The 24,088-nt window shown below is 38.7% G+C and overlaps 1 non-coding gene across 1 annotated transcript; it reads right to left on the bottom strand.

Annotated features, from left to right (window-relative positions):
* Nucleotides 1-5,266: 5,266 nt before the first annotated feature.
* On the bottom strand, nucleotides 5,267-5,374 carry LOC148573990 (small nucleolar RNA R71). Its single transcript, XR_015905690.1, has one exon. It is a non-coding gene; the product is annotated as a small nucleolar RNA R71 (small nucleolar RNA).
* Nucleotides 5,375-24,088: the final 18,714 nt, after the last annotated feature.

Below are 24,088 nucleotides of genomic sequence, written 5' to 3'. Positions count from 1 at the left end.
CCCATCATCACCAATCTCTAATGGTGACTGGGAATATCACCAAGAGAATACACATTCTGAGCACTCTAATTCATGGAGATTTGCTTCAGAACCACAAGATGAGAAAGAAAATCATATGGGATATTTCCCTCCACCACAAAATGATGCAAGTCATGATTCTAATGGTGGCTGGGAAGGGAATTCTAGTGCTCCATATGATAATCATCCAAAGATATCATCACTTGACCATACTTCAACCGAAAGCCCCTTTCAAAACTCACCACCCACACAAACTTCCATGAACCACTCAAGGCTTTTAGAGCTTGAGTCCAAGATCGAAAAATGTGTGGAAGAAGCACAAATATCCTGGAAAAGGGCAGAAGCCCTCTACAATAAGATGAATGAAGAATTGGAGCAAGCAGAGAAAGAAATCATCTTCAAGAGGATGAATAGGCCCTTAGAGAAAACAAGGGAAAACTTAAAACCATCAAACAGTGAGGATGAAGACAAATTTGTGGGTGAGGAAGTGGAAAAGCAAGATAAGGAGGCCACTGCATCAAGTAAACTTTCAATAAAGAATGAGGTGGTTGAACCTGAAACTGCACTTGAGATGACAAGAGAACATGAAGACTCACAACTTTCACAAATCCCCCTGGACCAAAACGCCTCAACACTTGAATCCATGATTGAAAGGTATGATGAGGAGATGAAGAAATGTTGGGAAGATCAACAAACCTCCCCCATGATAGAGCTATTAAAACAAATGTTGGGTGTAAAAGAGGAAGTGGAGGAGCAAGAAAGTGAAGAAGTCATTCCAAACTCAAGTGAGGCAAAGAAGTACATAAAGGAGGAGTTCATGGAACCATAAATACAAAAGGCTCTGGATGAATACAAAACTTCAATAATCACACAGCAACCAAGACTTGGATTCAAAGAAGTGAAGGCAACTAACAAAAGCACCAATCCTGTCCCTAATCCAGTAAGCAAGATCAATCAAGCCATTTGCAAAAGGAAGCTTGCTGAGGAAAAGCCAAGGCAAGGGATAGTGATGAGCGGATAATTTATACGCTTTTTGGCATTGTTTTTAGTATGTTTTTAGTAGGATCTAGTTACTTTTAGGGATGTTTTCATAAGTTTTTATGTTAAATTCACATTTCTGGACTTTACTATGAGTTTGTGTGTTTTCCTGTGATTTCAGGTATTTTCTGGCTGAAATTGAGGGACTTGAGCTGAAATCAGATTCAGAGGTTGAAAAAGGACTGCTGATGCTGTTGGATTCTGACCTCCCTGCACTCAAAGTGGATTTTCTGGAGCTACAGAACTCGCAATGGCGCGCTTCCAATTGCGTTGGAAAGTAGACATCCAGGGCTTTCCAGAAATATATAATAGTCCATACTTTGGCCAAGAATTGACGACGTAAACTGGCGTTCAACGCCAGCCTTCTGCCCAAATCTGGCGTCCAGCGCCAGAAAAGGATCCAAAACCAGAGTTGAACGCCCAAACTGGCACAGATACTGGCGTTCAACTCCACAAATGGCCTCTGCACGTGCAACACTTAGGCTCAGCCCAAACACACACCAAGTGGGCCCCGGAAGTGGATTTATTCATCAATTACTTACTCATGTAAACCCTAGTAACTAGTTTATTATAAATAGGACCTCTTACTATTGTATATGACATCTTTGGTCTCAGTTTTAATCCATTGTTCATCTTAGGAGACTATTGATCACGTTTTAGGGGGCTGGCCATCTCGGCCATGCCTGGACCTTCACTTATGTATTTTCATACGGTAGAGTTTCTACACTCCATAGATTAAGGTGTGGAGCTCTGCTGTTCCTCAAAGATTAATGCAAAGTACTACTGTTTTCTATTCAATTCTTCTTATTTCGCTTCTAAGATATCCATTCGCACCCAAGAACGTGATGAAGGTGATGATTATGTGTGACGCTCATCATCCTTCTCCCTCATGAACGCGTGCCTGACAAACACTTCCGTTCTACATGAATTAAGCTAGAATGAATATCTCTTAGATCTCCTAACCAGAATCTTCGTGGCGTAAGCTAGAATGATGGCGACATTCAAGAGAATCCGGAAGGTCTAAACCTTGTCTGTGGTATTCCGAGTAGGATTCAATGATTGAATGACTGTGACGAGCTCCTAACTCGCGATTGCAGGGCGTTAGTGACAGACGCAAAAGGATAGTAAATCCTATTCCAGCATGATCGAGAACCGACAGATGAATAGCCGTGCCGTGACAGGGTGCGTGAGCATATTATTCACTGAGAGGATAAGATGAAGCCATTGACAAGGGTGATGCCTCCAGACGATTAGCCGTGCCGTGACAGGGCATTGGATCATTTTCCCGAGAGATAACCGAAAGTAGCCATTGACAGTGGTGATGTATCACATAAAGCCAGCCATGGAAAGGAGTAAGACTGATTGGATGAAGATCGCAGGAAAGCAAAGGTTCAGAGGAACGAAAAGCATCTCCATTCGCTTATCTAAAATTCCTACCAATGAATTACATAAGTATCTCTATCCCTATTTTATTATATAATATTCGAAAACACCATTATCACTTTATATCTGCCTGACTGAGATTTACAAGGTGACCATAGCTTGCTTCATACCAACAATCTCCGTGGGATTCGACCCTTACTCACGTAAGGTATTACTTGGACGACCCAGTGCACTTGCTGGTTAGTTGTATCGAAGTTGTGACAATCATGAATTAAGATCAGAGCACCAAGCTTTGGAGCCATTACCAGGATTTATTCGAGCCTGGAGATCACAATTTCGTGCACCAAGTTTTTGGCGCCGTTGCCGGGGATTGTTTGAGTTTGGACAACTGACGGCTCATCTTGTTGCTCAGATTAGGTAATTTTCTTTTCGTTTTGTTTTCAAAAAAAAAAATTTCAAAAATATTTTCAAAAATCTCTCATCTGTTTTCGAAAAAAAAAAATAATAAAAAAAAATAATAAAAATGTTTTCAAAAATTTATTCAAAATTTTTAAGAATGAATTCTAGTGTTTCATGAAGCATGTGAAGCCTGGCTGGCTGTAAAGCCAGGTCTAAATTCATTTGGACTGAGGCTTGCAATTTGTTATCAAGAGCAACTTAGTTGTTGCTCATCCACCTGCTGCTGATCCATGATCACCTGCTGAAGCTTGGCTGGCCATTGGCCATGTCTAGTGTTTTGGACTGGAGCTTTCTTTGAAAGCTTGGCTGGTTAGTGAGCCATGTCTAATTCCTGGACTGAAGCTTTAGACTAACATAGCAAGATTCCTGGAATTCATATTAAAAATTTTGGAATCCTTATTTTTTCTTCTTTTTCATATAATTTTCGAAAAAAAAATCCAAAAAAAAAAATTAGAAAATCATAAAAATCAAAAATATTTTTCTGTTTCTTGTTTGAGTCTTGAGTCACATTATAAGTTTGGTGTCACTTGCATATGCATCTTGCATTTTTCGAAAATATCATGCATTCATAGTGTTCTTCATGATCTTCAAGTTGTTCTTGGTAAGTCTTCTTGTTTGATCTTGATGATTTTTTGTTTTGTGTCTTTTCATGTTTATCATATGCATTCTTGAATTCTTAGTGTGTAAGTATTAAAGAATTCTAAGTTTGGTGTCTTGCATGTTTTCTTTGCATTGAAAATTTTTCAAAATTGTGTCTATGATGTTCATCTTGACATTCATAGTGTTCTTGGTGTTCATCTTGACATTCATAGCATTCTTGCATGCATTCATTGTTTTGATCTAAAAATTTCATGCATTGCATAATTTTCATGTTTTTCATAAAAATTCAAAAAAAAAAATCAAAAAAATATCTTCCTCTTTTCTCTCATCAAATTCAAAAATTTGAGTTGACTTTTTCAAAAATTTTTAAAATCAAATTATTTCTTATGAGTCAAATCAAATTTTCAATTTAAAAATCTTATCTTTTTCAAAATCTTTTTCAAAAATCAAATCTTTTTCAAAATTCTTAGTTATTTTCGAAAATTCCAAAAATATTTTTCAAAAATCTTTTTCTTATTTTTATACCAAATTTTCGAAAATAACATAATCAATTAATGTTTTGATTCAAAAATTTGAAGTTTGTTACTTGCTTGTTAAGAAAGATTCAAACTTTAAAGTTCTAGAATCATATCTTGTGATTTCTTATGAATCAAGTCATTAATTGAGATTTTAAAAATCAAATCTTTTTCAAAATTAGTTTCTAAAATATCTTCTTATCTTATCTTTTTCAAAAATATCTTTTCAAAATATCTTTTCTAACTTCCTAACTTCTTATCTTTTCAAATTTGTTTCAACTAACTAACTAACTTTTTGGTTGTATCTTAACTTTTTCAAAACTACCTAACTAACTCTCTCTCTCTCTAATTTTCGAAAATATCTCCCCTTTTTTCAAAAATTTCTTTTTAATTAACTAATTATTTTTATTTTTATTTTTAATTTTAAAAATTTTTCGAAAAAAATACTAACAAATTTCAAAAACCAATTTTCAAAAATCACTAACTCTTTTTCAAAAATTGTTTTCGAAAATTCACTTCCCCCTCTCGTCGTCTTCTATTTGTTTATTGATATACTAACATCTTTCCTTCAACTCACCAAAAATCTGAACTCCCTCTCTCTCTGAGTTCAGATTTTCTTCTCTTCTTTTCTTCTACTCACATAAGGGAACCTTTGTGCTTTGGTATAAAGGATCTCTATTATTATTATTATTATTTTTCTGTGCCTTCTTCTTTGTCATATGAGCAGGAGCAAGGATAAGAACATTCTTGTGGAAGCAGATCCAGAACCTGAAAGGACTCTGAAGAGAAAATTAAGAGAAGCTAAAATACAACAATCCAGAGATAACCTTTCAGAAATTTTCGAACAGGCAGAGGAGATGGCAGCCGAAAATAATAATAATGTAAGGAAGATGCTTGGTGACTTTACTGTACCTAATTCCAATTTACATGGAAGAAGCATCTCCATTACTGCCATTGGAGCAAACAACTTTGAGCTGAAACCTCAATTAGTTTCTCTGATGCAGCAGAACTGCAAGTTTCATGGACTTCCATCTGAAGATCCTTTTTAGTTCTTAACTGAATTCTTGCAGATATGTGATACTGTTAAGACTAATGGAGTAGATCCTGAAGTCTACAGGCTCATGCTTTTCCCTTTTGCTGTAAGAGACAGAGCTAGATTATGGTTGGATTCTCAACCTAAAGACAGCCTGAACTCTTGGGATAAGCTGGTCACGGCTTTCTTAGCCAAGTACTTTCCTCCTCAAAAGCTGAGCAAGCTTAGAGCTGATGTTCAAACCTTCAGACAGAAAGAAGGTGAATCCCTCTATGAAGCTTGGGAAAGATACAAACAGTTGACCAAAAAGTGTCCTTCTGACATGCTTTCAGAATGGACCATCCTGGATATATTCTATGATGGTTTATCTGAGCTATCAAAGATGTCACTGGACACTTCTGCAGGTGGATCCATTCATCTAAAGAAAACGCCTGCAGAAGCTCAAGAACTCATTGACATGGTTGCTAATAACCAGTTCATGTACAGTTCTGAAAGGAATCCTGTGAGTAATGGGACGCCTATGAAGAAGGGAGTTCTTGAAGTTGATACTCTGAATGCTATATTGGCTCAGAACAAAATATTGACTCAGCAAGTCAATATGATCTCTCAGAGTCTGCATGGAATGCAAGCTGCATCCAACAGTACTCAAGAGGCATCTTATGAAGAAGAAGCTTATGATCCTGAGAACCCTGCAATAGCAGAGGTAAATTACTTAGGTGAACCTTATGGAAACACCTATAACTCAACATGGAGAAATCATCCAAATTTCTCATGGAAGGATCAAAAGCCTCAACAAGGCTTTAATAATGGTGGAAGAAACAGGTTCAGCAATAGCAAGCCCTTTCCATCATCAACTCAGCAACAGACAGAGAATTCTGAACAAAATACTTCTAATTTAGCAAATCTAGTCTCTGATCTATCCAAGGCCACTGTAAGTTTCATGAATGAAACAAGATCTTCCATTAGAAATCTGGAAGCACAAGTGGGCCAGCTGAGTAAAAGGATCACTGAAATCTCTCCTAGTACTCTCCCAAGCAATACAGAAGAGAACCCAAAAGGAGAGTGCAAGGCCATTGACATAAGTGCCATGGCCGAACCTGTGAGGAGAGGAGAGGACGTGAATCCCAAGGAGAAAGACCTCTTGGGACGTCCAGTGGTCAATAAGGAGCTTCCCTCTGAGGAACCAAAGGACTCTGAGGCTCATCTAGCGACCATAGAGATTCCATTGAACCTCCTTATGCCCTTCATGAGCTCTGATGAGTATTCCTCTTCTGAAGAGAATGAGGATGTCACTGAAGAGCAAACTGCCAAGTTTCTTGGTGCAATCATGAAGCTGAATGCCAAATTATTTGGCATTGATGCTTGGGAAGTTGAAACTCCCTTGTTCATTAATGAACTAAGTGATCTGGATCAACTGACATTGCCTCAGAAGAGACAGGATCCTGGAAAGTTCATAATACCCTGTACCATAGGCACCATGATCTTTAAGGCTCTGTGTGATCTTGGTTCAGGGATAAACCTCATGCCCCTCTCTGTAATAGAGAAACTGGGAATCTATGGGGTGCAAGCTGCTAAAATCTCACTGGAGATGGCAGACAGCTCAAGAAAACAGGCTTATGGACAAATAGAAGATGTATTAGTAAAGGTTGAGAGCCATTACATACCTACTGATTTCATAGTCCTAGATACTGGAAAGGAAGAGGATGAATCCATCATCCTAGGAAGACCTTTCCTGGCCACAGCAAGAGCTGTGATTGATGTTGACAGAGGTGAAATAGTCCTTCAATGGAATGAGGACTCCCTTGTGTTTACAACTCAAGGATCTCTCTCTGCAACCATGGAGAGGAAGCAGAAAAAGCTTCTCTCAAAGCAGAGTCAACCAGAGCCCCCACAGTCAAACTCTAAGTTTGGTGTTGGGAGGCCACAACTAAACTCTAAGTTTGGTGTTAAACTCCCATATCCAAACTCTAAGTTTGGTGTTGGAGAGTTTCAACAAAGCTCTGCACATCTGTGAGGCTCCATGAGAGCCCACTGTCAAGCTATTGACATTAAAGAAGCGCTTGTTGGGAGGCAACCCAATGTTTATTTATCTAACTATATTTTTCTTAGTTATGTGTCTTTATAGGTTCATGATCATGAGGAGTCACAAAATAAATATAAAAATTGAAAACGGAATCAAAAACAGCAGAAGAAAAATCACACCCTGGAGGAGCATCTGTCTGGCGTTCAAACGCCAGAACAGAGCATAGTTCTGGCGCTGAACGCCCAGAATGGGAGCATCCTGGCGTTGAACGCCCAGAACAAGCATGGTTCTGGCGTTCAACGCCAGAAATGGCAGCAAAGGGGCGTTGAACGCCCAAAATGGGCACCAACCTGGCGCTGAACGCCCAGAGTTGTGTGCAAGGGCATTTTACATGCCTAAATTGGTGCAGGGATGTAAATGCCTTGACACCTCAGGATCTGTGGACCCCACAGGATCATCTCAGGATCTGTGAACCCCACAGGATCCCCACCTACCTCATCATCTCTCTTTCCATTCATGATCATCCCTTCTTTTTTTCCATTTACCACTCACATCCATACACCCACTACCTTCAAAAATTCAACATCTCTCTCCCACCCAATCCCACCCATATGGCCGAATACACACTCCCATCCATCTCCTCCATATCTTCTTCTTTTTCTTCTATTCTTTCTTCTTTTGCTCGAGGGCGAGCAACATTCTAAGTTCGGTGTGGTAAAAGCATAGCTTTTTTGTTTTTTTCCACAACCATTGATGGCACCTAAGGCCAGAGAAACCTCTAGAAAGAGGAAAGGGAAGACAAAAGCTTCCATCAAGGGTCTATAGCTCAGTGGTAGAACATTTGACTGCAAATCAAGAGATCCCTGAGACACCTCAAGGGATACATTTTCTTCCACACAATTATTGGAAGCAACTAAGGGTGGAACATCAAGAGCACTCCATCATCCTTCATGAAATCAGAGAAGATCTAAAAGCACTGAAGGAGGAGCAACAAAGGCAAGGAAGAGACATAGAAGAGCTCAAGGACATCATTGATTCCTCAAGAAGGAAATGCCACCATCACTAAGGTGGATTCATTCCTTGTTCTTAATTCTTCTGCTTTTCGTTTTCCATGTTATGTGCTTATCTATGTTTGTGTCTTCATTACATGATCATTAGTAGTTAGTAACTTTGTTTTAAAGTTATAAATGTCCTATGAATCCATCACCTCTCTTAAATGAAAAATGTTTTAATTCAAAAGAACAAGAAGTACATGAGTTTTGAATTTATTCTTGAACTTAGTTTAATTATATTGATGTGGTGACAATGCTTCTTGTTTTCTGAATGTATGCTTGAACAGTGCATATGTCTTTTGAAGTTGTTGTTTAAGAATGTTAAATATGTTGGCTCTTGAAAGAATGATGACTAGGAGACATGTTATTTGATAATCTGAAAAATCATAAAAATGATTCTTGAAGCAAGAAAAAGCAGCAAAAAACAAAGCTTGCAGAAAAAAAAAATTAGGCGAAAAAAAAAATAGAAAGAAAAAGAAAAAGCAAGCAGAAAAAGCCAATAACCCTTAAAACCAAAAGGCAAGGGCAAATAAAAAGGATCCCAAGGCTTTAAGCATCAGTGGATAGGAGGGCCTAAAGGAATAAAATCCTGGTCTAAGCGGCTAAACCAAGCTGTCCCTAACCATGTGCTTGTGGCGTGTAGGTGTCAAGTGAAAACTTGAGACTGAGCGGTTAAAGTCAAGGTCCAAAGCAAAAGAAGAGTGTGCTTAAGAACCCTGGACACCTCTAATTGGGGACTTTAGCAAAGCTGAGTCACAATCTGAAAAGGTTCACCCAATTATGTGTCTGTGGCATTTATGTATCCGGTGGTAATACTGGAAAACAAAGTGCTTAGGGTCACGGCCAAGACTCATAAGGAAGCTGTGTTCAAGAATCATCATACTGAACTAGGAGAATCAATAACACTATCTGAACTCTGAGTTCCTATAGATGCCAATCATTCTGAACCTCAATGGATAAAGTGAGATGCCAAAACTATTCAAGAGGCAAAAAGCTATAAGTCCCGCTCATATGATTGAAGCTCTGTTTCATTGATAGTTTGGAATTTATAGTATATTCTCTTCTTTTTATCCTATTTGATTTTCAGTTGCTTGGGGACAAGCAATAATTTAAGTTTGGTGTTGTGATGAGCGGATAATTTATACGCTTTTTGGCATTGTTTTTAGTATGTTTTTAGTAGGATCTAGTTACTTTTAGGGATGTTTTCATAAGTTTTTATGTTAAATTCACATTTCTGGACTTTACTATGAGTTTGTGTGTTTTTCTGTGATTTCAGGTATTTTCTGGCTGAAATTGAGGGACTTGAGCTGAAATCAGATTCAGAGGTTGAAAAAGGACTGCTGATGCTGTTGGATTCTGACCTCCCTGCTTTATGTATCAAGCCAAATGCTTGAAAACAAAACACTTAGAAGTCAAGGTTAGGCTCAAAGTGCAAAAGCACTCCCTCAAAGTTCAAGGCTCTGAGCATCAATGATTAGAGAGTCAAGAAAAGAAAAGAAAAATGAGCTTAATGAAGTTCTCTAATCAAATGCTTGTGGTGCTTATGTATCAAGTGGTAATACTTGAAAACAAAGCATTTAGAAGTCGTAGCTTTGTTATCAACTCATGGGGCAAAGCACCCAAAAGGAGAAGCTAAATAAGAAAATCAAAAGTTTGTTTCAAGGAAGAAATATAAAAGAAAGATTTCATAAATTGAGCTAGATGGAAGCATCAATCATTTACATTTCTTTTGTGATTATAGCATGCTTAGAAAACTAGCTTACCATGAACATTGAGTTGCTATCCTTCTTGCCTTGGATTGTCAATCTTTATTGCATGATTCTTTTCTTGCTTGGGGACAAGCAAGGTTTAAGTTTGGTGTTGTGATGACATGTCACCATGTCATGTTTTTCTTTTCTTTTTCCTTTGGTTTCAATAGGTTTTATGCACTTTCTTGAGCCATAAGCAAGCCAATTGGGTAGATTTTCATGCTTCCTTTGATTTAATCAACCATGTATGAATTAATGCAATTTCATGAGGTTTTATGCTATATTTGTTGCATATTATGAAAGAATGAATATCTCATGATTTTGAGCATAGCTTTGATGTGTTTGGTTGATTAATGATAGGTGAAGAAAGCTTGGAGAAAGGTTGAAGCAAGAAGAAATGGCTAGGAGTAAGAGAGGACAAAAAGTTTGAGCAAAAGTTTGCCTCAAACTTTAGCTCAAACTTTTGGAATCATTGAAAATGAACCAGGGAGCAAAAAGTTTGACCAAAAGTTTGCCTCAAACTTTTGGGCAAACTTTTGGGTGAAAAGTTTGAGCCAACGTTAGCCCCTAACTTTTTGGCTAACGTTGGCATGAAAATCAACACCCTGGGCACCAAAAGTTTGCGCCAACGTTAGCCCCTAACATTTTGGCTAATGTTGGCGCATGAAAAACACACCCTGGGAGCAAAAAGTTTGCGCCAACGTTAGCCTCTAACTTTTGGGCTAACGTTGGCGCCACACACCACAACAGCTTGAAGGGGTATACTTCCAACAAGAATAACTTGAGCTACAGAGCTCCAAATGAGGTGATTCAAGAAGCATTGGAAAGTAGGAATCAAGATCTTTCCAAGCATATATGGCACTGCATGGTGGACACTAAAACAAAGGGAGAAAACTGACCCGCAATGTGCATAAACTAACATGGTGGCAACCTGCAGTGAGGCCAACTGACCTCTGCACCTTCAACGGAGTATAACTCGAGCTGTAGAGCTCCAATTGATGCGCTTCCAACGGCAATGGAAAGTAGACATTCAGGGCTTTCCATCAATGTATAATAGTATGGGGTGGACAATACTTTTGTGCCTCCAGAACTGGCGTTTTCGCCAACATTTGAGGCAAACTTTACCTCAAACGCTGCACACCAAAGCCAGCGACCATGCCCTCTTCAAATGATCATAACTTGAGTTGTAGATGTCCAATTGAAGTGATTCAAAGTGGGTTAGAAAGCTGACATTCAGAGCTTTCCAACCATATATGATAGTCTATATTGGGCATAAAATTGGCAACATGACAAGAGGACAAATTTGGCGCCATAAATGTGCATAAGGGAGGCCAACGTTGGAGCAAAAGTTAGACCCCAAACTTTTGCCCCAACGTTGGTAGCAGCTGGATATGGGTGCTGATATGAAAAGTTTGGGTAAAAGTTTGCCTCAAACTTTTACTCAAACTTTTACTCAAACTTTTGCAAACTCAACCCGGTTCAATTCGGTTCCTCTTCAAACTCCAAGAGCAATCAACCAAGGCCTTTATCAACCCAATTCCATCAAGAGCAAGGGCCCAATTAACACCACTCAAAGGCACAAGAGATAGTTAGAATAGAAATTTCATTTTAATTGTAATTTGTTTTGAATTTCATTTTCATTTTGTAAAAATGCCTATAAATAGGCATCTGTTTCATATTTGTAGGGAGGCTGGCTCCATTAGGGAGCACGAGGATTCGAGAGCTCTCTTTAATTTTCTTTTCTTTGTTTTTGAGTCTTGGGTGGAGAATTGAAGGTGTTCTGTTTCATTCTCCCTCTGAGATTTCTCTCTGCTTTCTTTACTGCTTAATTGAATCGAAATTTCTGTTAATTGCTCTTCATCTACTTTCTCTGCAATTTACATTTCCTTTGCAATTGTTCTTGTTGGATCTAGGAAGGCATTGAGATCTAGACTTGGTTATCTAGTTTCTTGGGTCCTGAGATCTTAATTCCAATTTTACATTCTCTGTTTATTGCTTTTCATGTTTATTTACATTTCTGTTTTGGTTCCGAATCAATCAAATCCATCTTTTACTTCTCTGCTTGTTGCAATTTAACTTTTTCTTGTTTAATTTCTGCAAATCCAATTCCCAATTCCCTTTACATTTAATGCAATTTATATTTCTTGTCATTTAAGATTCTTGCGATTTACATTTCTTGCTCTTTAAGTTACTTGCCAATTTACATTCTGCAACTTTAAATTCATTGTCATTTACTTTCTGTTGGCTACAATTTCACACAATTCACTAAATGTCAGCTTGACTAAACTAATCACCCACTAAAATTGCTTGATCCATCAATCCCTGTGGGATCGACCTCACTCCCGTGAGTTATTATTACTTGATGCGACCCGGTGCACTTGCCGGTTAGATCTGTGTGTTTTGGGAGAAATTCATTTTTCCACCAAAATACTCATCATCCCTTCCTCTTAGTTTTCTTGTTTTGAATTTCAATTACACTTGTCTTGGATCTTGGGTTGGAGAATTGAAGAAATTCTGTTTCAATCTCATCTTGAGACCTCTCTGCTTTATTTTACTGCAAAATTGAATTCGGTTTCGGTTAATTGCTTTTCATCTACTTTCTTTGCAATTTACAATTTCCTTTGCAATTGTTCTTGTTGGATCTAGGAAGGCATTGAGATCTAGACTTGGTTTTCTAGTCTCTTGGGTCCTGAGATCCGGATTTCCCATTTCCCATTCCCTGTTTACTGTTTTCATGCTCATTTACAATTCTGTTTCTAGATCTGATTCAATTCAAGTGTTCTTTTATTCCTCTGCTTGTTGCAATTTAAATTTTCCTTGTTTAATTTCTGCAAATCCAACTCCCAATTCCCTTTACAATTCAAGCCATTTACATTTCTTGCACTTTAAAATTCTGCAATTTACATTTCTTGCGTTTTAAGTTTCTGCCATTTAATTTCTTGCTCTTTAAGATTCAGCATTTCAAATTCTAGTTCTCTTTAATTTCATGCAATTCACCCATTCCCTTTACTTTCTATGCAATTTAAATTCTGCAAATCACAAATCTCTCAACCAAATCTTGATTCGCTTGACTAAATCAACCACTAAACTAAAATTGCTCAATCCTTCAATCCCTGTGGGATCGACCTCACTCACGTGAGTTATTATTACTTGATGCGACCCGGTGCACTTGCCGGTTAAGTTTGGGTGTTTTGGGAGAAATTCATTTCTCCGCTAAAATATCCCATCAGTTGTGCTGACCCTCGTTCTTTAATTGACGCTATCCCGAGGAGGACACCTAAAAGCGAGTCGTAATGGCCTCATCTTTGGCAGGTTCCTCCGGTTTTTTTTCGGTTTTTTCTGGTTTTCTTTACGTTGTGCTGACCCTCATTCTTTAAATGACGCTATCTCGAGGAGGACACCTAAAGGCGAGCCGTAACGTCCTCATCTTCGGCAGGCTCCTCCAATTTTTTTTCAGGTTTTTTTTTTTACGTTGTGCTGACCCTTGTTCTTTAAAAGATGCTATCCCGAGGAGGACACCTAAAGGCGAGCCGTAATCGTCTCATCTTCAGCAGGCTCCTCCGTTTTTTTTTTACATTGTGCTGACCCTTTTTCTTTAAACGATGCTATCCCGCGGAGGACACCTAAAGGCGAGCCGAAATGCTCTCATCTTCGGCAAGCTCCTCCGGTTTTTTTTTCTGGTTTTTTTTACGTTGTTCTGACCCTCGTGCTTTAAAAGACGCTATCCGGAGAAGGACACCTAAAGGCAAGCCGTAATGGCCTCATCTTGGGCAGGCTCCTCCGATTTTTTTTTTCCGGGTTTTTTTCAGGTTTTTTTTTTATCGTTGTGCTGACCCTCGTTCTTTAAATGACGCTATCCCGAGGAGGACACCTAAAGGCGAGCCGTAATGGCCTCATCTTCGGCAGGATCCTCCTTTTTTTTTCTGAGTTTTTTATTTTTTATTTTTTATTTTTTTTACGATGTGATGACACTCGTTCTTTAAAAGACGCTATCCTGAGGTGGACACCTAAAGCCGAGCCGTAATGGCCTCATCTTCGGCAAGCTCCTCCGGTTTTTTTTACCGGGTTTTTTTTTGTACGTTGTGCTGACCCTCGTTCTTTAATTGACGCTATCCCGAGGAGGACACCTAAAGGCGAGTCGTAATGGCCTCATCTTTGGCAGGTTCCTCCGGTTTTTTTTTCGGTTTTTTCTGGTTTTCTTTACGTTGTGCTGACCCTCATTCTTTAAATGACGCTATCTCGAGGAGGACACCTAAAGGCGAGCCGTAATGTCCTCATCTTCGGCAGGCTCCTCCAATTTTTTTTTCAGGTTTTTTTTTTTACGTTGTGCTGACCCTTGTTCTTTAAAAGATGCTATCCCGAGGAGGACACCTAAAGGCGAGCCGTAATCGTCTCATCTTCAGCAGGCACCTCCGTTTTTTTTTTACATTGTGCTGACCCTCGTTCTTTAAACGATGCTATCCTGAGGAGGACACCTAAAGGCGAGCCGTAATGCTCTCATCTTCGGCAAGCTCCTCCGGTTTTTTTTTGCTGGTTTTTTTTACGTTGTTCTGACCCTCGTGCTTTAAAATACGCTATCCGGAGGAGGACACCTAAAGGCGAGCCGTAATGGCCTCTTCTTGGACAGGCTCCTCCGATTTTTTTTTTCCGGGTTTTTTTCAGGTTTTTTCTTTATCGTTGTGCTGACCCTCGTTCTTTAAATGACGCTATCCCGAGGAGGACACCTAAAGGCCAGCCGTAATGGCCTCATCTTCGGCAGGATCCTCCTTTTTTTTTCTAGGTTTTTTATTTTTTATTTTTTATTTTTTTTACGATGTGATGACACTCGTTCTTTAAAAGACGCTATCCTGAGGTGGACACCTAAAGCCGAGCCGTAATGGCCTCATCTTCGGCAAGCTCCTCCGGTTTTTTTTACCGGGTTTTTTTTTTTTGTACGTTGTGCTGACCCTCGTTCTTTAATTGACGCTATCCCGAGGAGGACACCTAAAGGCGAGTCGTAATGGCCTCATCTTTGGCAGGTTCCTCCGGTTTTTTTTCGGTTTTTTCTGGTTTTCTTTACGTTGTGCTGACCCTCATTCTTTAAATGACGCTATCTCGAGGAGGACACCTAAAGGCGAGCCGTAATGTCCTCATCTTCGGCAGGCTCCTCCAATTTTTTTTTCAGGTTTTTTTTTTTACGTTGTGCTGACCCTTGTTCTTTAAAAGATGCTATCCCGAGGAGGACACCTAAAGGCGAGCCGTAATCATCTCATCTTCAGCAGGCTCCTCCGTTTTTTTTTACATTGTGCTGACCCTCGTTCTTTAAACGATGCTATCCCGAGGAGGACACCTAAAGGCGAGCCGTAATGCTCTCATCTTCGGCAAGCTCCTCCGGTTTTTTTTTTTCTGGTTTTTTTTACGTTGTTCTGACCCTCGTGCTTTAAAAGACGCTATCCGGAGGAGGACACCTAAAGGCGAGCCGTAATGGCCTCATCTTGGACAGGCTCCTCCGATTTTTTTTTTCCGGGTTTTTTTCAGGTTTTTTCTTTATCGTTGTGCTGACCCTCGTTCTTTAAATGACGCTATCCTGAGGAGGACACCTAAAGGCCAGCCGTAATGGCCTCATCTTCGACAGGATCCTCCTTTTTTTTTCTAGGTTTTTTATTTTTTATTTTTTATTTTTTTTACGATGTGATGACACTCGTTCTTTAAAAGACGCTATCCTGAGGTGGACACCTAAAGCCGAGCCGTAATGGCCTCATCTTCGGCAAGCTCCTCCGGTTTTTTTTACCGGGTTTTTTTTTTGTACGTTTCTTTAATTGACGCTATTCCGAGGAGGACACCTAAAGGCGAGTCGTAATGGCCTCATCTTTGGCAGGTTCCTCCGGTTTTTTTTTGGTTTTTTCTGGTTTTCTTTACGTTGTGCTGACCCTCATTCTTTAAATGACGCTATCTCGAGGAGGACACCTAAAGGCGAGCCGTAATGTCCTCATCTTCGGCAGGCTCCTCCAATTTTTTTTTCAGGTTTTTTTTTTTACGTTGTGCTGACCCTCGTGCTTTAAATGACGCTATCCGGAGGAGGACACCTAAAGGCGAGCCGTAATGGCCTCATCCTCGGTAGGCTCCTCCGATTTTTTTTTCAGTTTTTTTTCGTTTTTTTCCGGTATTTTTTTAACGTTTTTCTGAACCTCGTTCTTTAATTGACGCTATCCCGAGGAGGACACCTAAAGGCGAGCCGTAATGGCCTCATCTTCGGCAAGCTCCTTCGGTTTTTTGTACAGTTTTTTTTACGTTGTTCTGACCCTCGTTCTTTAAATGACGCTATCCAGAGGAGGACACCTAATGGCGAGCCGTAGTGGCCTCATCTTCGGCAAGCTCCTCCATTTTTTTTTCGGTTTTTTTTTAACGTTGTGCTGACCCTTGTTCTTTAAATGACGCTATCGTGAGGAGGACACCGAGAGGCGAGCCATAATCGCCTCTAGTAAAGCAGGCTGCTCCATTTTTTTTCTGGTTTTTTCCTTTTTTTTTTATACGTTATGCTGACCCTCGTTCTTTAAATGACGCTATCCCGAGGAGTATACATAAAGGCGAGCCGTAATGGCCTCATCTTCAGCAGGCTCCTCTTTTTTTTTCTAGTTTTTTCTATTTTTTGTTTACGTTGTGCTGACCCTTATTCTTTAAATGATGCTATCCCGAGGTGCACACCTAAAGGCAAGCCGTAATTGATGCAGCAGAAAGTAAATGACAAGGAAAATTAAAGTGCAGAAAGTAAATCAGACAGTAACTTAAAGAACAAGAAAGTAAAATAGCTGAAACTTAAATTGCAAGAAATGTAAATGAGATTTGCAACAAATAAAAAGGGTAGTGGGTGCTGGAAAATAAAGAGAACAATAGATCACGCAACTGAAAATTTAGATTGCTGGAAAGTAAACTGAGAGCAATGTAAATAGAGAATGAAAATTGCAGTGAATCAAAATTTAGAGCAATTGCAGAGGAATTTAAAATTTTGCAGGAAATGTAAATGAGATTTGCAGCAAGCTTAATGTAAATTAAATTGAAGAACCAATTAGAAAGTGAAATGCAGCTCAATTGCAATAACTAAAGGAAAGTTGAAGATCTCAGGGGTTGGATGAGACTTGAGACCAAGTCTAGATCTCAATTCCTTCCTTGATCCAATAGTAAAAAATTTGCAGAAGAAATAGAGATGAAAGCAGCAAAGAGAGTTTTAATTCAAATTGCAATTCACTGAAAGTTTGCAGAAGAGGAAAACAGAGAGAATTCTCAAGTTGAGATTAAAACAGAATTTCTTCAATTCTCAACCCAAGATTCAAAACAAAGAAAAACTAAAGAGAGAGAGTTCTGTATTCCTAATGCTCCCTAGTGGAGCTCACCCCCTTAATAAAATGAAACAGATGCCTATTTATAGGCATTTTTACAAAATGAAAATGAAATTCAAAATAAATTACAATTAAAATGAAATTTCTATTCTAACTATCTCTTGTGCCTTTGAGTGGTGTCAATTGGCCCTTGCTCTTGATGGAATTGGGTTGATAGAGGCCTTGGTTGATTGCTCTTGGAGTTGGAGAGAGAACCAATGTGAACCGGGTTTTGAATCTTAAAAGCTTGAGTAAAAGTTTGAGTAAAAGTTTGAGGCAAACTTTTACTCCAACTTTTCACATCAGCCACCCTCTTTTACTGATACCAACGTTGGGGCAAAAGTTAGGGGTCAAACTTTTGCTCGAACGTTGGCCTCCCCTTGCACACTCATGGTGCCAACGTTAGCCAAAAAGTTAGAGGCTAACGTTGGCGCAAACTTTTGCTCTCCAGGGTGTGTTGTTCATGCGCCAACGTTAGCCAAAAAGTTTGAGGCTAACGTTGGCGCAAACTTTTGCTCTCCAGGGTGTTGATTTGTGATGCCAAAAGTTTGCCGGAAAGTTTGAGGCAAACTTTTGGTCCAGCTTTTTGCTCCCTGGTTCATTTTCAATTAATCCAAAAGTTTGAGCTAAAGTTTGAGGCAAACTTTTGCTCAAACTTTTTGTCCTCTCTTCCTCCTAGCCATTCCTTCTTGCTTCAACCTTTCTCCAAGCTTTCTTCACCTATCATTAATCAACCAAAGACATCAAAGCTATGCTCAAAATCATGAGATATTCATTCTTTCATAATATGTGACAATTATAGCATAAAACCTCATGAAATTGCATTAATTCATACATGGTTGATTAAATCAAAGGAAACATGAAAATCTACCCAATTGGCTTGCTTATGGCTCAAGAAAGTGCATAAAACCTATTGAAAACAAATGAAAAAGCATAGAAAAACATGACATGGTGACATGTCATCACAACACCAAACTTAAACCTTGCTTGTCCCCAAGCAAGAAAAGAATCATGCAATAAAGATTGACAATCCAAGGCAAGAAGAATAGCAACTCAATGTTCATGGTAAGCTAGTTTTCTAAGCATGCTACAATCACAAAAGAAATGTAAATGATTGATGCTTCCATCTAGCTCAATTTATGAAATCTTTTTCTTATATTTCTTCCTTGAAACAAGCTTTTGATTTTCTTATTAGCTTCTCCTTTTGGGTGCTTTGCCCCATGAGTTGATAACAAAGCTACGACTTCTAAATGCTTTGTTTTCAAGTATTACCACTTGATACATAAGCACCACAAGCATTTGATTAGAGGACTTCATTAAGCTCATTTTTCTTTTCTTTTCTTGACTCTCTAATCATTGATGCTCAGAGCCTTGAGCTTTGAGGGAGTGCTTTTGCACTTTGAGCCTAACCTTGACTTCTAAGTGTTTTGTTTTCAAGCATTTGGCTTGATACATAAACACCACAAGTACTTAACAAATGAATTGCCATTGGTACTCAGAGCCTTCAGCTTTCTCATTCTTTCCCTTTTTCTTTTCTTGCTTTATTTTGCATTTGCTTCTTCAAGGTTTTCATGATTTTAAAAGATTTCACAAAATGTTCTAGATGAAAACTTCAATTAAATAAAGTCCAATGCAATTGAGCAACAATTAATCATACTAGCTTTCCAATACTTGTATGCACATGCTAAACTCTTCTTTAGTTCCTTGTTTGTTTATGATCATGATGCTTTACTGCTTTTGAATTCACAAAACTCAAGTTGGTAATCACAATGGCACAGCACCATGTTGCAATTTAGAAATCAAACTATGCCTTTTCATACACACATGCATACAGAGAAGGTAAAGACAATCATGCAGTTTATAGTGCTTGAAACAAATGAGAGGAAAAGGAACTTTACAACCTTGTAGTTTATCTTCTCTATTGTTGTCATTTTCCTCCCATTCTCCTCCTTCCCATACCAAACTCAGAATGCTTGCTCATCCTCAAGCAACTATTAGAACCGTGGCTATGGGGCTAAGATGGATCATGAATGTCTTACACAAGAAATGTTAGTAGTACATGTGTTTCAAGCAAGCAAAATTAAAGATAATAATCAAGGCACAAGAGACAGAGACATTGTGATTGCAAGCTTAAGAAGGTGAGCATAATACTTTGCATAAAGAATAAGTGGCACACCAAACTTAGTGTGGCACTTTCACATGGAATCAATGCAAGTATCTAGTAAAGATTTGAAGCGAATTGTGTTGCATAGCAACACCAAACTTAGAATGCAATCCTATGTCCATTTATTAAAACCAAGCAAATGAAACTGTTCTTTATTAAATACAATCACTAAGCCAAGAATCTGTCATTAATAAAGCTCTCTTGGTGATGTATTAATAAACACAGCAAGTAAGCAAACTAAAATGAAAGTATTAAAAACAAAGAATTAACTAAAGTAAACAGAATAACAAAATATCAAACCAAAGGAAAATTAACACTGCAAAGACATTATGATTATGCAGACAAGTGGTGTTGCTGAATGATTTGCATAGAAAAATAGGTGGCACACCAAACTTAGACTCTTGGTGTGTCACTTTCATTTTTGATTTGATGCAATCATCCAAAAAGATTGAAAACAATTTGTTGCAAGGCAACACCAAACTTAGAATGTAACCATATGCCAATTTATTGAAATTTAAACAAAGCAAGGAAAAGAAATGTACCTACTGTCTACCTGTTCTTTACTTTCTTCCTCTTCTTCCAATTTGTTAACAGAAATGACTTTAAAAGAGGAGAAGATTCAGCTATTGCCCCCTGTCTTGGTTTCCTCTTAGCAAGCTTTCTGTTGTACATGGCTTGATTGAGCTTGCTTGCTCTTGGTCCAGGGGTTGGATTGCTTGTGGTTGACCTCCTCTTGAATGTTGTCCTTGGTAGTTTGGTCAAAATCTTCTTCTTGGTGCTTTTGTTAATTGCCTTCACTTCTTTGAATCCAAGTCTTGGTGGTTGTGTGATTGTTAGAGTCTTCTTTTCATCAAGAGTCTCTTGTATTGGTGGTTCCATGAACTCCTCATTTATGTACTTCTCTGCCTCACTTGAGTTTGGAATGACTTCTTCACTTTCTTGCTCCTCCACTTCCTCTTTTACACTCAACATTTGTTTTAATAGCTCTTTTATGGAGGAGGTTTGTTGATCTTCCCAAGCTTTCTTCATCTCCTCTTCATACCTTTCAATCATGGATTCAAGTGTTGAGGCGTTTGGTCCAGGGAAATTTGTGAGAGTTGTGATTCTTCATGTTCCTTTGTCATCTCAAGTGTAGTTTCATTTTTAACCACCTCATTCTTCATTAAAAATCCACTTGACTCAGTAGCCTCTTCCTCTTGTTTTTCCTCCTTCTTCATTGCACTTTCACTTGACATAAGGACCTTTTGTTCTTGTTTTTCCACTTCCTCTCCCACAGATTGATTTTTACTGTTTGATGGTTCTAAGTGTTTCCTTATGTTCTCCAGGTGCTCATTCATCCTCTGACGGATGATTTCTTCCCTTTTCCAGGCTTTCATTGCCTCCTCCTCATTTTTTTTGAACATGGACTCAAGCTCTGAAAGCCTTGAGTGGTTCATGGAAGTTTGTGTGGGTGGTGAGTTTTGAAAGGGGCTTTCGGTTGAAGTATGGTCAAGTGATGATATCTTTGGATGAATATCATATGGAGCACTAGAATTCCCTTCCCAGCCACCATTAGAATCATGACTTGCATCATTTTGTGGTGGAGGGAAATATCCCATATGATTTTCTTTCTCATCTTGTGGTTCTGAAGCATAGCTCCATGAATTGGAGTGCCCAGAATTTGAAGTTTCTTGGTGATATTCCCAACCACCATTAGAGATTGGTGATGGTGGGTGATATCCCATAAAATTTTGTTTGACCATAAGATGAGTTGAACTCCATTTGTATTTTATAAACATCAATGAAATTTGAAATTCATGTCATAGAGAAAGAATTTCTTAGTGAGGCAATAACTCAAACACCTTGGTTTCAACTTAGAACAGAGAACAAAAATAAAGAAAATGCTTGATCTAGACTTCTCACCCACTTAATCATTGTTGATCTAAATCAATCCTCGGCAACGGCGCCAAAAACTTGATGGATATTTTTTGCGGAAAAACGAATTTCTCCAAAACACCCAAAACTAACCGGCAAGTGCACCGGGTCGTATCAAGTAATAAAACTCACGGGAGTGAGGTCGATCCCACAGGGATTGATGGATCAAGAAACTTTAGTGGGTGATTAGTTTAGTCAAGCTAACATTTGTGTGATAATTGATGAAGCAGAAAGTAAATGACAAGGAAAATTAAAGTGCAGAAAGTAAATCGGACAGTAACTTAAAGAACAAGAAAGTAAAATAGCTGAAACTTAAATTACAGGAAATGTAAATTGCATCAAATAAAAAGGGGAGTGGGTGCTGGAAATTAAAGAGAACAATAGATCATGCAACTGGAAATTTAAATTGCTGGAAAGTAAACTGAGAGCAATGTAAATAGAGAAGCAAAATTACAGTGAATCAGAATTTAGAGCAATTGCAGAGGAATTTAAAATTTTGCAGGAAATGTAAATGAGATTTGCAGCAAGCTTAATGTAAATTAAATTGAAGAACCAAACAGAAAGTGAAATGCAGCTCAATTGCAATAACTAAAGGAAAGTTAAAGATCTCAGGGGTTGGATGAGACTAGAGACCAAGTCTAGATCTCAATTCCTTCCTTGATCCAACAGTAAACAATTTGCAGAAGAAATAGAGATGAAAGCAGCAAAGAGAGTTTTAATTCAAATTGCAATTCACAGAAAGTTTGCAGAAGAGGAAAACAGAGAGAATTCTCAAGTTGAGATTGAAACAGAATTTCTTCAATTCTCAACCCAAGATTCAAAACAAAGAAAAACTAAAGAGAGAGAGTTCTGTATTCCTAATGCTCCCTAGTGGAGCTCGCCCCCTTAATAAAATGAAACAGATGCCTATTTATAGGCAATTTTACAAAATGAAAATGAAATTAAAAACAAATTACAATTAAAATGAAATTTCTATTCTAACTATCTCTTGTGCCTTTGAGTGGTGTCAATTGGGCCCTTGCTCTTGATGGAATTGGGTTGATAGAGGCCTTGGTTGATTGCTCTTGGAGTTGGAGAGAGAACCAATGTGAACCGGGTTGTGAATCTTAAAAGCTTGAGTAAAAGTTTGAGTAAAAGTTTGAGGCAAACTTTTACTCCAACTTTTCACATCAGCCACCCTCTTTTGCTGATACCAACGTTGGGGCAAAAGTTAAGGGTCAAACTTTTGCTCCAACGTTGGCCTCCCCTTGCACACTCATGGCGCCAACGTTAGCCAAAAAGTTAGAGGCTAACGTTGGCGCAAACTTTTGCTCTCCAGGGTGTGTTGTTCATGCGCCAACGTTAGCCAAAAAGTTTGAGGCTAACGTTGGCGCAAACTTTTGCTCTCCAGGGTGTTGATTTGTGATGCCAAAAGTTTGCCAGAAAGTTTGAGGCAAACTTTTGCTCCAGCTTTTTGCTCCCTGGTTCATTTTCAATTAATCCAAAAGTTTGAGCTAAAGTTTGAGGCAAACTTTTGCTCAAACTTTTTGTCCTCTCTTCCTCCTAGCCATTCCTTCATGCTTCAACCTTTCTCCAAGCTTTCTTCACCTATCATTAATCAACCAAACACATCAAAGCTATGCTCAAAATCATGAGATATTCATTCTTTCATAATATGTGACAATTATAGCATAAAACCTCATGAAATTGCATTAATTCATACATGGTTGATTAAATCAAAGGAAACATGAAAATCTACCCAATTGGCTTGCTTATGGCTCAAGAAAGTGCATAAAACCTATTGAAAACAAATGAAAAAGCATAGAAAAACATGACATGGTGACATGTCATCAGCAGGCTCCTCTGATTTTTTTTTTCGGGTTTTTTTCCGGTTTTTTTTTTTAACGTTGTGCTGACCCTCGTTTTTTAAATGACGCTATCCCGAGGAAGACACCTAAAGGCGAGCCATAATGGCCTCATCATCGACAGGATCCTCCATTTTTTTTTCCGGGTTTTTTATTTTTTATTTTTTTTACGTTGTGCTCACCCTCGTTCTTTAAATGACGCTATCCCGAGGAGGACACCTAAAGGCAAGCCGTAATCGTCTCATCTTCAGCAGGCTCCTCCATTTTTTTTTATGTTGTGCAAACCCTCATTCTTTAAACGATGCTATCCCGAGGATGACACCTAAAGGCGAGCCGTAATGGCCTCATCTTCGGCAAGTTCCTCCGGTTTTTTTTTCCTATTTTTTTTTTACATTGTTCTGACCCTCGTTCTTTAAATGACGCTATCCGGAGGAGGACACCTAAAGGCAAGCCGTAATGGCTGATGACAAGTCATCCTAGCCTATTTTAGCTAGTCTTTTTCTTTAGTTTTCATTAGGATTATGCACTTTCTTGAGCCACAAGCAAGCCAATTGAGTAGATTTTCATGTTTCCCTTGATTTAACCAACCATATATGAATTCATGCCATTTCATGAGGTTTTATGCTATATTTGATTGCATATTATGAAAGATTGAATACCTCATGACTTTAAGCATAGCTTTGATAAGTTTGGTTTATTAATGATAGGTGAAGAAAGCTTGGAGAAAGGTTGAAGCAAAGAGGAATGGCTAGAAGTGAAGAGAGGACAATGGAATAAGTGAAATTGAACCGGGATGCATGAAGTTAGCCCCAACGTTAGCCCCCTAACTTGGAGGCTAACGTTGGGCATGAAAATCACTCCCTGGGCTCCCCACGTTTGAGCCAACGTTAGCCCCCTAACTTGGAGGCTAACGTTGGCACATGACATTGCAAGGAAGAGGCC

Source organism: Arachis ipaensis, chromosome B2 (assembly GCF_059453495.1).
Source record: "Arachis ipaensis isolate K30076 ecotype BB chromosome B2, ASM5945349v1, whole genome shotgun sequence".
NCBI classification, from domain to species: domain Eukaryota; kingdom Viridiplantae; phylum Streptophyta; class Magnoliopsida; order Fabales; family Fabaceae; genus Arachis; species Arachis ipaensis.
The sequence above is the reverse complement of the archived record's forward strand: the minus strand, read 5'-3'. Positions and strand labels throughout refer to the sequence as shown.